Genomic DNA, 12848 nt, shown 5'->3' with positions numbered 1-12848 from the left:
AATAGATGAGACTATCTTGCTTACTGTTGTAGACTCTCTCTGTTCCTTGGAATGGTCATTGTTCATCATCTTTTCCTTGTTTGTTTTCCTTGGTGAGTCCATTGAACTGGAGAGTAGGTGTTGAAATTCTCTTGAGATTCAGGGCCCAATTGGCACATGGAAATCCCAAAGATAGAAGTATCTTGGACATAAACCTATCAACTCTAGTACTAACTCTAGGTTCAAATAGAAGGGGCAGAAAAGCCATGTGTAGGGAAACCACAACTGAATCCAATCTGTCACACTGGAGAGCGTAAATTCCAAGGTAGGACCCACTGGCAAGGTGCCAAATTTCTGAGCTGTCAGTCCTGCCTGTAGTGTCTGGATATCTCCAGAGCCCTCAGGAGCCCTGCTATTTGAGGCAATATTTACCGTGGCAGTCAATGAGATCCTACTGAGACGTGCATAAGGGTAATCTCTGGAATGACCATCCAACTCACTTTGAAGTCTCTTAGCCATATAAACTCATTTATCTTTACCTTTTCCCCGTTTTGGTCAAGGTCTTTTTCTAGTTGCATTGTTAGTTGGTGCTTGGTAATAATCCCTCAGTGCCAGGGAGGCTCATCCTCAGGAGTCATGTCCCACCCCAGGGGTGGGGGGTGGTGGTGGAAGGTAGTGCATTTATATGTTGAGTTTGGCTTAGAGATAGGCATGTAATGGGTATTATCATTCTCATCTTAAAATCTTAAGAACAGAAAACTGAGGCTCAGAGGGCTTAAGTGATTTGTACAAGGTAATACAGCTAACCAGTCATGCTTCTTAACATCTCCCAAATCAGGTTCAAGACATTTTGCTTGGAAAAAATACTATGAGAGAGGGCAATGCTACCTCGGTCCATCCTTCATTCTGTGTACAGGTTTAAATGAACTCATGAAACTTGGTGGGTCAACGTGTCCTGCATACTTTGGTTGGGGTGTTTCTGAATATGGGGAGCCATATTCCCTTTTCCCATCCCCACACTGAACCCTAAGCTTCCTGAGTACAGAAAGGGCCTCTGCCACTGATATTTCCCAGGAGCTCCACAAGCAGGTTCTTGGATAATAAGCCCGCATCCCTATTCTGGATCCAGCTACTGCTACAGGCTCACAGGACACATTGTCTGGGGCAAGTGTGGGAGAACATAGGCAGGCTCTATATCAATTCATTTGATGGATGCAACAAATATTAGGACCCTGCTGTTTGCTTAGCCCAATGCTGAGCTCTGTTCAGAGTCTCTGTGAAGATATAGACAGCATCTCAATCCTGGTCCTCTTTCAGGGAGGTTGCATCTTGGATGGGAAGATTAAAGAGGGCACGTAGATCATGGGCCTGTCAGAACCATATAAGGGACAGAGTCAAGCTTAGGGCAAGACCTCAGTGGATAAGAGGAACCATAAGGGTTGGAGTGGGTTTCTCCATGGAGAAATAGAGTCTTGAAGTGGACCTCAGTGGTGAGTGAGATAGATGGAAGGAGGAAGAGGAGCCCAAGCATCAAAAAGTAAGAAGAGAATAGCCTGTGAGGAGACCACTGTGGCTGAAATCTGCCCTTGCAGACTCAGGATGCGTGGGCAGCACCCAAAAAGCCATCCAAAGAAAAGCCAACAGAGCTCTTGGCTAAGGTGTGGAAGTTAGGGATGCACGAGGCAGCACATCTCCCAGTTTCCTCCTAAACAACACCATGTGGAGTCCAGGGAAAGAAAATTCATACAGTTCCTTGCCAGTTACAATGGGGCAGACATTGTAACTGGGCCTGAAAACAGGACATGCTACAGGGAAGATAAAGTGCTTGTCTGATCTTCTGTGGCAGTTAGCTTTATCCTAAGGGAGCCCAGTGTTTTCTAACTTAGTAAATAACTCCAACCATTTTCACAATCCAAAAAGTTGGGAATCATCCTTAACCCTTTCTTCTCCCTCCTGACCACAACGAATTCACTAAAATTACGTCAATTTTATCTCTTAAATGTCTCTCAAATCTAACAACCTCTCTTTATCTCTACTACCTTCCTGGTCCAAACCACAATCACTCCTCATATGCCTCTACTCCTATAGTTGTTCCCTGTCTCCCTAAATCTACCATTTTTAAAATTTTATATTTTATTTTTTTACTAAAGGAATTGTACATTTACAGAAAAATAATGCATAAAATACAGAGTTTCCATATACCGTCCTATGGTTAACATCTTGCATTAGTGTGTTACAGTTGTTACAATTGATGACAGTATACTTTTATAACTGTATTATTAACTATAGTCCACACATTACGGTTCACTGCTTGTGTCGTATAGTCTTAGGTTGATTTTAAAATTTTTATTCTAGTAACATAATTACAACCTAAAAATTCCCCTTTTAACCACATTCAAATATTTGAATAGTGCTGTTAATTACATTCATTATGTTGTGCTACCATCCCCACTGCAGCAGTTTGATATAGTTATGAATTACAAAAATAGATATTAGATTGTGTTTGTCTAAATTGGTCTGTACCTGGGCATGATTAAATTATGATTAGGGCTTTGACTGGGCCTCATCAGTAGGGTGTTGAGTCCCTGCCCCTTGGTAGGTGGCGACTCACAAATAAAAGGCATGGCAAAGGACAGAGTTGGAGTTTTTCGATGCTGGAAGGTTTTTGATGTTGAAGTTTGATGCTGAAGTCTTTTTTTTTTTTTTAAAGATTTACTTTTTATTTATTTCTCTTCCCTTCACCCCCAACCCCCCGTTGTCTGCTCTCTGTGTTCATTTGCTGCGCATTTTTCTTTGACCGTTTCTGTTGTTGTCAGCGGCACAGGAATCTGTGTTTCTTTTTGTTGCATCATCTTGTTGTGTCAGCTCTCCGTGTGTGCAGCGCCATCCCTGGACAAGCTGCACTTTCTTTCGCCCTGGGCGGCTCTCCTTATGGGGCGCACTCCTTGCGCGTGGGGCTCCCCTACGTGGGGACATCCCTGTGTGGCACGGCACTCCTTGCATGCATCAGCACTGCATGTGGGCCAGCTCCACGCGGGTCAAGGAGGCCTGGGGTTTGAACCATGGCCCTCCCATGTGGTAGATGGACACCCTATCCACTGGGCCAAGTCCACTTCCCTGATGCTGAAGTCTTAAGCTGGAGTCCCAGGAAGGAAATACATAGAAGAAAGAGAAGCAAGCCCTGGGAAGAGAGGAACCCTGAGCCTAAAGAGAAGCAAGACCCGAGAAGAGAGGAACCCAGGAAGCCTGAACCCTCACAGATGTCGGCAGCCATCTTGCTCCAACATGTAAAAATAGACTTTAGTGAGGGAAGTAACTTATGCTTTATGGCCTGGTACTTGTAAGCTCCTACCCCAAATAAATACCCTTTATAAAAACCAGCAGATTTCTGGTATTTTGCATCAGCATCCTTTTGGTTGACTAATACACCCACCATCCATTTACCAGAACTTTTCCAGAATCCCATTTGGAAACTCTGTACGATTTAAGCATTAATTCCCCACTCCCCACCCCCACTCTGGCCCCTGGTAATTTATATTCTTGTGTCTGACTCTGTGAACCTGCTTATTCTAATTATTTCATATCACTGAGATCATACAATATTTGTCCTTTTGTGTCTGGCTTATTTCACCCAACATGGTGTCTTCAAAGTTCATCCATGTTGTTGCATGTATTAAAACTTCATTTGTGGGAAGCAGACGTGGCTCAGCTGATAGAGCATCCACCTACCATATGGGAGGGTCCAGGGTTCAATACCCAGGGCCTCCTGACCCATGTGGTGAGCTGGCCCATGTGCAGAACTGCCACAGGCAAGGAGTACCGTGCCACGCAGGGGTGCCCCTGTGTGGGGGTGCCCCACGCACAAGGAGTGCACCCTACAAGGAGAAACGCCTCGCATGAAAAAAAAGCACAGCCCGCCCAGGAGTGGCACTGCACACATGGAGAGCTGACGTAGCAAGATGACGTAACAAAAAAGAGATGTAGTTTCCCGGTGTCACTGAGGGTGCAAGCAGACACAGAAGAACACAGCAAGTTGACACAGAGAGGAGACGGGGGGGTGGGGGGTGGGAAGGGGAGAGAAATCAATAAAATAAATCTTAAAAAAAAAAAACAAAAAACCTTAATTTGTTTTTAAGGCTAAATAGTATTCCATTTTATGCATATATCATATTTTTTATTTATCTGTTCATCAGTTGATGGACACTTGGGTTGCTTCCATCATTTGACAATTGTGAATAATGCTGCTATGAACATCAGTGTGTAAGTATCTATTTGACATTTGCACATTTTGGGTATATACCTAGAAATGGGATTTCTGGGTCATATGGTAGTTCTATACTTAACTTTCTGAGAAATTGAAAAATTGTTTTCCATAGCACCTACACCATTTTACATTCCTACCTGCAATGAACGAGTGTTCCTACTTTTCCACATCCTCTTCAACACCTGTAATTTTCTGTCCTTTTAATAGTAGTCATTCTTTTGGGTGTGAAATGGTATCTCATTGTGGGTTTGACAGACTTTTCCTAATAGCCAATGATGTTGAGCATTTATTCATGTGCTTTTTGGCCATTTGTATATTTTCTTTGGAGAAATGCATATTCCAGTATTTGCCCATTTTTACATTGGGTTGTTTGTCTTTTTGTTCTTGACTTGTAGGATTTATTTACATATCTTGGATATTAAAACCTTACTGGATATATGCTTTCCAAATATTTTCTCCCATTTTGTAGGTTGTCTTTTTACTTTCATAATAAATTCCTTTTGTGCACAAAAGTTATTAATCTTGATGAGTCCCATTTATATATTTTCCTTCTGATGCTTGTTGTTTGACAATTGTTTTCTTTCAGTACTTTAAATATTTTGTACCCTTATCTTCTTGCCTCCATGGTTTCTGATAAGAAATTGACCCTTAATCTTATTGGGATTCCCTTATATAAACTCACTACTTATCTCTTGCAGTTTTCAGAATTCTCTATTTGTGTGTGGTATTGGACAATTTGATAGCTATGTGTCTCTTTGAGTTTATCCTCTTTGGGATCAGTTGGGCTTCTTAAATATCTTTTGTTAAATTTGGGAAGTTTTATGCCATTATTTCTTTGAATATTTCTTATATCCCTTTTGCTCTACCTTCTGCTGGGACTCCCATAACACTTATGGTTTTACTCTGCACTAGTCGCTTGTTCTGATATAAGTTTTGATCTTACCAGTTTCAGTAATAGCTGACCCTGTTCAAATGTTCATAAAGGATTTGTTGCATGGTAGCCTGAAAAAAAAAAACCACAAATTTTTCTGGTGTCCCACCAGAGGTCTCTTAGGCTCTATTCATACTTTTTTTTTTTTTAAAAGATTTATTTATTCATTTATTTAATTCCACACACACACACACACACACACACCCCGTTGTCTGTTCTCGGTGTCTATTTGCTGCGTCTTGTTTCTTTGTCCGCTTCTGTTGTCGTCAGCGGCGCGGGAAGTGTGGGCGGCGCCATTCCTGGGCAGGCTGCACTTTCTTTCGCGCTGGGCGGCTCTCCTTACGGGGCGCACTCCTTGCACGTGGGGCTCCCCTACGTGGGGGACACCCCTGTGTGGCAGGGCACTCCTTGCACGCATCAGCACTGCGCATGGGCCAGCTCCACATACGTCAAGGAGGCCCGGGGTTTGAACCGCAGACCTCCCATGTGGTAGACGGATGCCCTAACCACTGGGCCAAGTCCGTTTCCCTATTCATTCTTTTTTAATTCTTTTTCTTTCTGCTCCTCAACCTAAATAATTTCAATTGATTTGTCTTCAAGATCACTGGATTCTTTCTACTACCTCCACCAATCAGCTCTTGAAATCATCTAGGGAATTTTTCGTTTTAGTTATTTTGTTCTTCAACTTCAGTACTTCTCTTTGGTTCCTACTGAGAATCTCAAAGAGGTTCCCAAACTGTTCATTTGTTGTTTTCCTCTTGTCCTTTAGTTCTTTATCTATGTTTTCTTTTTCCCCTTGAGCATATTGAAGATCATTTCTCTGAAAGTCTTTGTCCAGTAATTCCAGAGTCTGGTCCTCTCAATTGATGGTTTGCGGATTTTTATCCTATTCCTTTGGATAGGCCATCATTTCCTATTTCGTTGTTTGTCTTGTAATCTTTCGATGTGCACTGTACATTTTAATAGTTTAAAGTGTTAACCCTGGGACTTAGACACTGAACTGTCTTGTTTCTTAAGTATGTGTCTAGATAGTGACATGACAGAGATTTTCTTAAATGCCAGGAGGTAACCAAAACAAACAAACCAAAGTAAAAAGTACCATTCAATTCCTTCGCAAATTGACTGTGTTTTGGCTGGTGATCTCTTGCAGAGCTTATCCTTCTTACGAAGAAGATAGGCCCAAGGAAAGCGTGAAGTGCAGGGTCCTTTGTCATATCTAAGCCCATGCAGCCATGGCACCTGCTTCTGTTCCTGACCTTGTACTTACTAGAGGTCCCAGGGATTCTTAGATGTACAGTTTATAGGAGTTCAAATGAATGCCCCCTCCTGCCCTTTGTAATATACTTTTGCCCCCTCCTAGGTGCTCTCTTGTAAACTTAATGAAGGTCATCCTCTGCCACAGGCTGCTTCAATTTGCTCTGTCCCAGCTGTCTGCAAGCTGCCTCTCTACTCTCAAGACAAACTTGAGGCAAGTGCCCTGGGCCTGTCTCTAAAAAGACTTCCACCTGATGGATTGGCAGTGACATATAGGCACCCAAATATGTGCACAGAGACTAGTGCAACAGGACCAGGGACCAACGATGGGGGTGCAAACTGACTCCACCCCACATTGTGAAAGGGATGGGGGAGAGGTCAAGTGCTCCAGGAGTTTCTTCTATGGCCTTTGAAGCTGCATTTTCAGCACTTGCCCAGAAAGTTTCAGTCTGGAAAATTCCTCTGCCACCTTTACCTGAGGGGAGTTGAAACAATGGCTGCCCTCAGAGCCAGCCCCCAGGGATCTGGAGGAGCTGATCAAATGCAGGGATTGGCGATCAGACCACACACCCCATAGTTCAGAGAACCAGGTCTTTTTTTTTTAAGATTCATTTATTTTTTATTTATTTTTCTCCCCATCCTCCACCCCAGTTATCTGTTCTCTGTGTCCATTCACTGTGTGTTCTTTTGTGACCGCTTCTATTCTTGTCAGCGGCACTGGGAATCTGTGTTTCTTTTAGTTGCATCATCTTGTTGTGTCAGCTCTCCGTGTGTGCAGCACCACTACGGGGCAGGCTGAACCTGTTTTTGTGCTAGGCAGCTCTCCTTACAGGGCACGCTCCTTGCATGTGAGGCTCCCCTATGTGGGGGACACCCCTGCGTGGCATAGAGTTCCTTGCGCGCATCAGCACTGCGTGTGGGCCAACTCCACACAAGTCAAGGAGGCCCAGGATTTGAACTGCGGACCCCCCATGTGGTAAGCGGATGCTCTATCCATTGAGCCAAGACCAGGTCTTTATATTCCTTCCTGGTGCCCGCAAGCTGACCCAGGAGCCTAAGTTCCAGTCCCCACTGCTGCCTGCCAGGAGGCTGGGGGAACAGGAATAGCAGCCACTGCAGGGAGGGTGAAACTCACTGATATTTATGGCAATTTACCAGCCTCTTCCTCCAGCTCCTCCTCTTATATGCCGCATAATGTTCCACTAGACTCCAGAATTTCAAAATAGTTGATTCAGACAGTTCCTGCCAATTCAATAGTTGTTTTGGTGGAGGGACTGATTCCTGGAGCTCTCTATTCCACCATCTTTCCCCAATCCTCCCTCCAAATCTATTCTTGACTCTCTCCAATTTGTTCTTCACACTGCAATCCAAGTGCCCTTTACCAGTTTCTGAATTGTGCTGTGTGCCAGAGGGATTGCATGCACAGTCATCATCCCAGGAAAAACTCCTCCATGCTCCACCTTTCACCTAGCTAATTTTTACTCACTCTTCAGATCTTAACTCAACCAAGGGAACCTTTCCTGACTCTCCCCAGCCCCCACATAAAGTCCTCTGTTACATGCTGTCTTAGGTCCATTTACTTTTTCTTTTTTTTTTTTACTGGATACATATAAATTTTTTTTGAATCATACAATATGTTTCACAGTCTATTTGGCTCATAGTAGCACCATCATACAGTATTTATCCTTTTTAATCATGGCATATCTCTTTAATTACATGTCATCCATGAGCTAATTTGAGTAACATCTCTACAAGATCAGAAGCTCCAGGTCCACGTTGGCAGAAACTATGTCTGTTTTGCCCAGAGAGAAGGCATCAAGTAAATATCTGTCCTTTGTGAAATTAATAGCTTGGGGGAAGGGAAGTGGATTAAAGCAGATAACTGAGCAACAGGCTCCAGCCTTAAGGGCCGGAGCACATTTCTCAGTTTCATGATCCTAATCTGCCAGGGAGACCCCGTGGTGAACCCCACAGGGCCAGGTAGGAGTTGGCTACTTTGTACCCTAGCCCCTTCCCAGGAGACACATTTCATTTCTAACAGAATATAAATTTTCTTCAGGTGTCAAAGCCCTTACGCCAGCACCAGGGTGGAGCAATGGTGAGACATTTTGATTAGTTTGAACTAATCATGGAAATCCCCTGCCCAGGACCAGTGCAGGATCAGGCACAGAGCACAGGCCAGTGAGAGACATGAAAGGAAGATGAGTTTTAGAAAGAGACCGGAGGGCCTTGACTCATCACTCTTGTCTTTCCTCCCCCTTTTTCTTCTCTCTGCTCGGGCTCTAAAGGTGCCCTCCACCACCAGCCACAGTGGAAGCAGCAGCAAATCACCAGGACCACTGCCCCCTTTGGGGTTCCAGCGGGAGCGAGGGAGGGGCCTGGGCAGTTGCACCAGATTCTCAGCACCCCACAAGCCACACTGGCACTGTCCAGACTGAGACCGTGAAGCCGATTCTTGGGGTGATCCACAAGAACTTGATGATCACCAGGAACAAATGAACACAGGGGAAAGGTTTAATCCAGATCAGCTGCAAGCAGTGTCTGAGTACCAGGAAGATTGCAAAAGAATTACAGAGGAGTTTCATGGCATTAAGTCAAGATATTCAAAAAAACAATAAAGAAGGCAATGCATCTGGAGCCGCTTATGTGAGAAAAAGTGGAACAGAAATGTCTTAAACCCGTACTTGAGCTGCAATATATTTTGTACAAATCGGGAGATGATGAGGTGAAAACTGATCTGAAACGAGGATTGAATGAAGTGCCAATACTGTCCGAAGAGGAAGTGTCATTGTTGGGGAATTCTATGACAGTTGACCCGGAACGGGCCATGATCTTGAGGCTGCATGAGCAGTATGACAAGGTCTCCATTCACCTGTGAGACTTGCTGGAAGGGAAAGAAAAGTCTGTATGTTGAACAACCTATAAAGCATTAAAGGAAATTGCTGAGCATGTTCTCCAGTCAAAGTATTTTGACAGAATGGACTTTGTGAGGAAGAGGAGGCAGCCTCAGCATCTACAGTTGAAGACCAGGTAGCTGAAGCTGAACTTGAGCCAGCAGAAGAGTACACTGAACAAAGGGAAATTGAATCAACAGAGTATGTACATAGACAATTTATGGCAGAAACACATTTCAGCAGCAGTTAAAAAGGAGCTGGTAAATGAGTGGACAGTTGACACAGTACGGGTGGTAAACCACAGGCTGCATCTCCTTCACTACCAGAGCCCCGCTCTTTGAATTCAGTGGCTCGGGTAGATCCTTTGTGACAAGACAGTGAGTTCAGGACCTCATGGTGCAAATGCAGAGGTCCTATAATTTCACACAGTATTCATTGCTGGATCTTGGAAACCAGACACTTGATTATGCCACTGTGTCTGCACAAACCATAAATCCAACATAAAACCTGGACATGTCCCAGCTGGTTTGCCCGCTAGTTAGTTCATTCGGAATCTTGACTTGTTCAACCTTACCACGTTCCTGTACACAGCTTCCTTTGGTTTCATTCACAAGCACAGATGGCAACCCTTTTATCAACCTTCTCATGCTACAGAGCAATGACCACAAAAGACCAATTGACCAGATTAAGGCAGCACTCTCTTTAAATACAGACCAAGTTACAGCAGCATCATCCCTTCCTGCTGCTTCTCAGAAGCCTCAGGTATTCCAGGTTGGAACAAGCAAACCTTTACCAAGTGGTAGAATTAACGTAAATGCAACTGCATTCCAATCCATTCAAAGTTCAGTATGACTGTCCCACTTCCTCCTGTTAATGAACCAGAAACTTTAAAGCAGCAAAATCAATACCAGACCAGTTAAAACCAGAGCTCAAAGATCTTCTAGTTCTGAAACAGAACTTCAGTAAGAGCAACTTCAAACAGTGGTTGGCACTTCCCATGGCACCCAGGGCCAGCCCCGTCAGTGATGGGACCACCAAAAGCCTCCCCAGCAGAACATTGGATTTCCATGTAGCATCCAGCCCTATTACAACAGCCATGGTGCATTGTGGATGTTCCCAGGCACAAGAGGCTTGATGAATGGATCCTGGGACCCTTCCAGTGAATTCACAGGAGGACAGGATCTTCTTCTCTAACACCTTCAGGGGTGGTTATAGGCAGCCTCATTTCAGTGCTCCCGGGACTACCCTGCCTCTCAGTAGATGGATATCAGCAGAATTTCAAGCAAGGCTCCAGCAGAGTTGACCATAGGGAGACTCACAAGGTCATGGAGGGCCCCCAAGACCCAGTAGAGGGACACCCCACAAATAAACACTCTACAAGTGAATTAGTCTGATGCATGCAATTATGTTTAATAGCCAAAACCACTTTGGGCCATGTACCATCATACGTGACGACAACAGGTACTATCTATTTGTTCTCCTTTTCAGAAGACTTATTGTAAAGACACTGTTTTCATCACTTAAAGACAGGACTACAATTGCCTGGATATGGAAGGAAACTATTTTAATTCTTAAAAAAATAAATAAGAGAGAGAGAGGGGGGAGAGAGACAAGAGGATATTGTTGGGTGAAAATGTGATCCTTAGCCACTGTCTTCTCTCGTGGTCCTAAGGGAACAAAGTCCCCATAAATGGCAGAGGCATAGCCCACTGATGGGGAGAACCCACCTCCCCGACGAGCAGGTAAAATACTCTAGAATTGTTCTGAATTGGTTTAAGCCAGGGTTTCTTAACAATGCCGCTACTGACGTTTTGGCTGCATAATTCTTTGTTGTGGGGAGCTGTCATGTACATTGTAGAATATTAAGCAGTATCTCTGGCCTTTACCCCCAGTTTTAACCCCCTTACCCAGTTGTGACCATGTCTTCAGATATTGCTAAATGTCCCAAGAAGGGCAAAATCGCCCCCCTGTTGAGAACAACAGGTGTAAGCCAACTGAACTAAATTTTCTGTTACTTGCAACCCAAAGCATCTTAACTGGCACAGCACACCCCCTGAACTTTCTTTACCGAAGGAGATTAATCTCTTTTCACTTTTTTTTATACCCTCATCTACCTGCTCACAGACCCATTCACGTGATGAGTCTTCCCACACAAACTTTTCAACAGCCTTCGTCACCCCTGCTTCCCCGAGTCCCATCACTCACTCACTGCCCCAACCATCTCTGCCTTTCCATCTCCTGCCTCTTGCTGTGGGAGCTGACAACAATACTCGCAGTTACATGCTTTTGCTCTGACACAGCTCTTTTCTCCTTCTCCCCATTCATCAGGGTGAGGTCAACAGAAGTTTCCTTCAAACCTCCCCTACCAAGATTCCTTGCTCATCACTCCACTCCTGCCTCTCTCGTTTCATCAAACTATCCATCCATCCACCCACTATTCGGCATGCATTTCACATACTTACTATGCAGCAGGAGCTATGATAAGCAGTGGATAGCAAATTGAATAAGATATGGAACTTGTCCTTAAAGAGCATACAGTCTGGCTGAGAAAACAGCTCACTGTGCCACTAAGAAGTACAGCTAATGTGGAAGATATCTGACCTATTTAGAAAAAATGTGCTTTCACACCGAGTAGCCTTCACATTTAATTAGATATTTGAAATGATGACAATAAGTGATCTTTATCTAATCATGAAGCAGGCTTGGCAGGATTTATCTGCCAACGTGGTAAGTCCAGTTCCAGTAACTTGATGCAATTGGGAGAGGTAAGAAAACCTACGTTTAAAAGTATTTTGTTAAGCCAGACTTTTCATTCTTTCCCTCTGGACTTTTCTCCAACTGGTCTGAATTAGTGAGATCCAACTGTTTCTATTTAAAGAAAACGGCAACAAAATCTTCAGGGTGTGCCTCCAAAAATCGTGCCAAAAGACACATTCACACACGAACACACACACACACACCCCACCACCACCACCACTACCACCGTCCACTCTCTGCCCCGGGGACAGGGATGCACAGTGACATGCACTGTCAGACGGTTTAGGAAAAAACAGAAATTGGGCATTGGCTCAAACAGCTTGAAGCTAGAGAGCTGGAAAGCCAGCCATAGGAGGGGCAGGGCAAGAAGGGGCGGCAAGGAAACTGTTCCAAACACAACAGAAAAGGTCTCGCCTGAAGATTCTGGATTTCCTCTTTGGTTCTTTCAAAGAATGAGTCTCTGGTTCTCTTTGGCTGGGTGACCAGCACTCGTGGGGTGTAGCCTTGAGCTCCCTTTTCTCCTTCACAGTAACTCTATTGTTCAGAAACTGCAGCCAATTTATGGAAAGAGGTGGAATGTTTATGTAACTGACTCTGCTTTAGACAAGACGTTTGAAAGGGGGGGAAAAATGATGGATGGAAGGAGGCCAGTCCAAACAGGGTTTTTCTTCCTTTCTGGACACAGATGTTGGAAAAAGGAGGAGGGGGAAGCTGGGAGAGAGAAGAAAGTCAGGGACTGAGAACAGTGGCCAAAGGCCGAGCTGGCCAG

General features: G+C 44.3%; 1 pseudogene; it reads left to right on the top strand.

The window, feature by feature from the left end:
- The window catches only part of LOC111759926 (caprin-1 pseudogene), a 38126-nt pseudogene extending 27415 nt beyond the window's left edge, over positions 1–10711 (top strand).
- The last annotated feature ends 2137 nt before the right edge of the window (positions 10712–12848 follow it).

Source organism: Dasypus novemcinctus, chromosome 13 (assembly GCF_030445035.2).
Source record: "Dasypus novemcinctus isolate mDasNov1 chromosome 13, mDasNov1.1.hap2, whole genome shotgun sequence".
Taxonomy (NCBI): Eukaryota; Metazoa; Chordata; class Mammalia; order Cingulata; family Dasypodidae; genus Dasypus; species Dasypus novemcinctus.
This window is presented reverse-complemented; position numbering and strand designations above follow the sequence as displayed.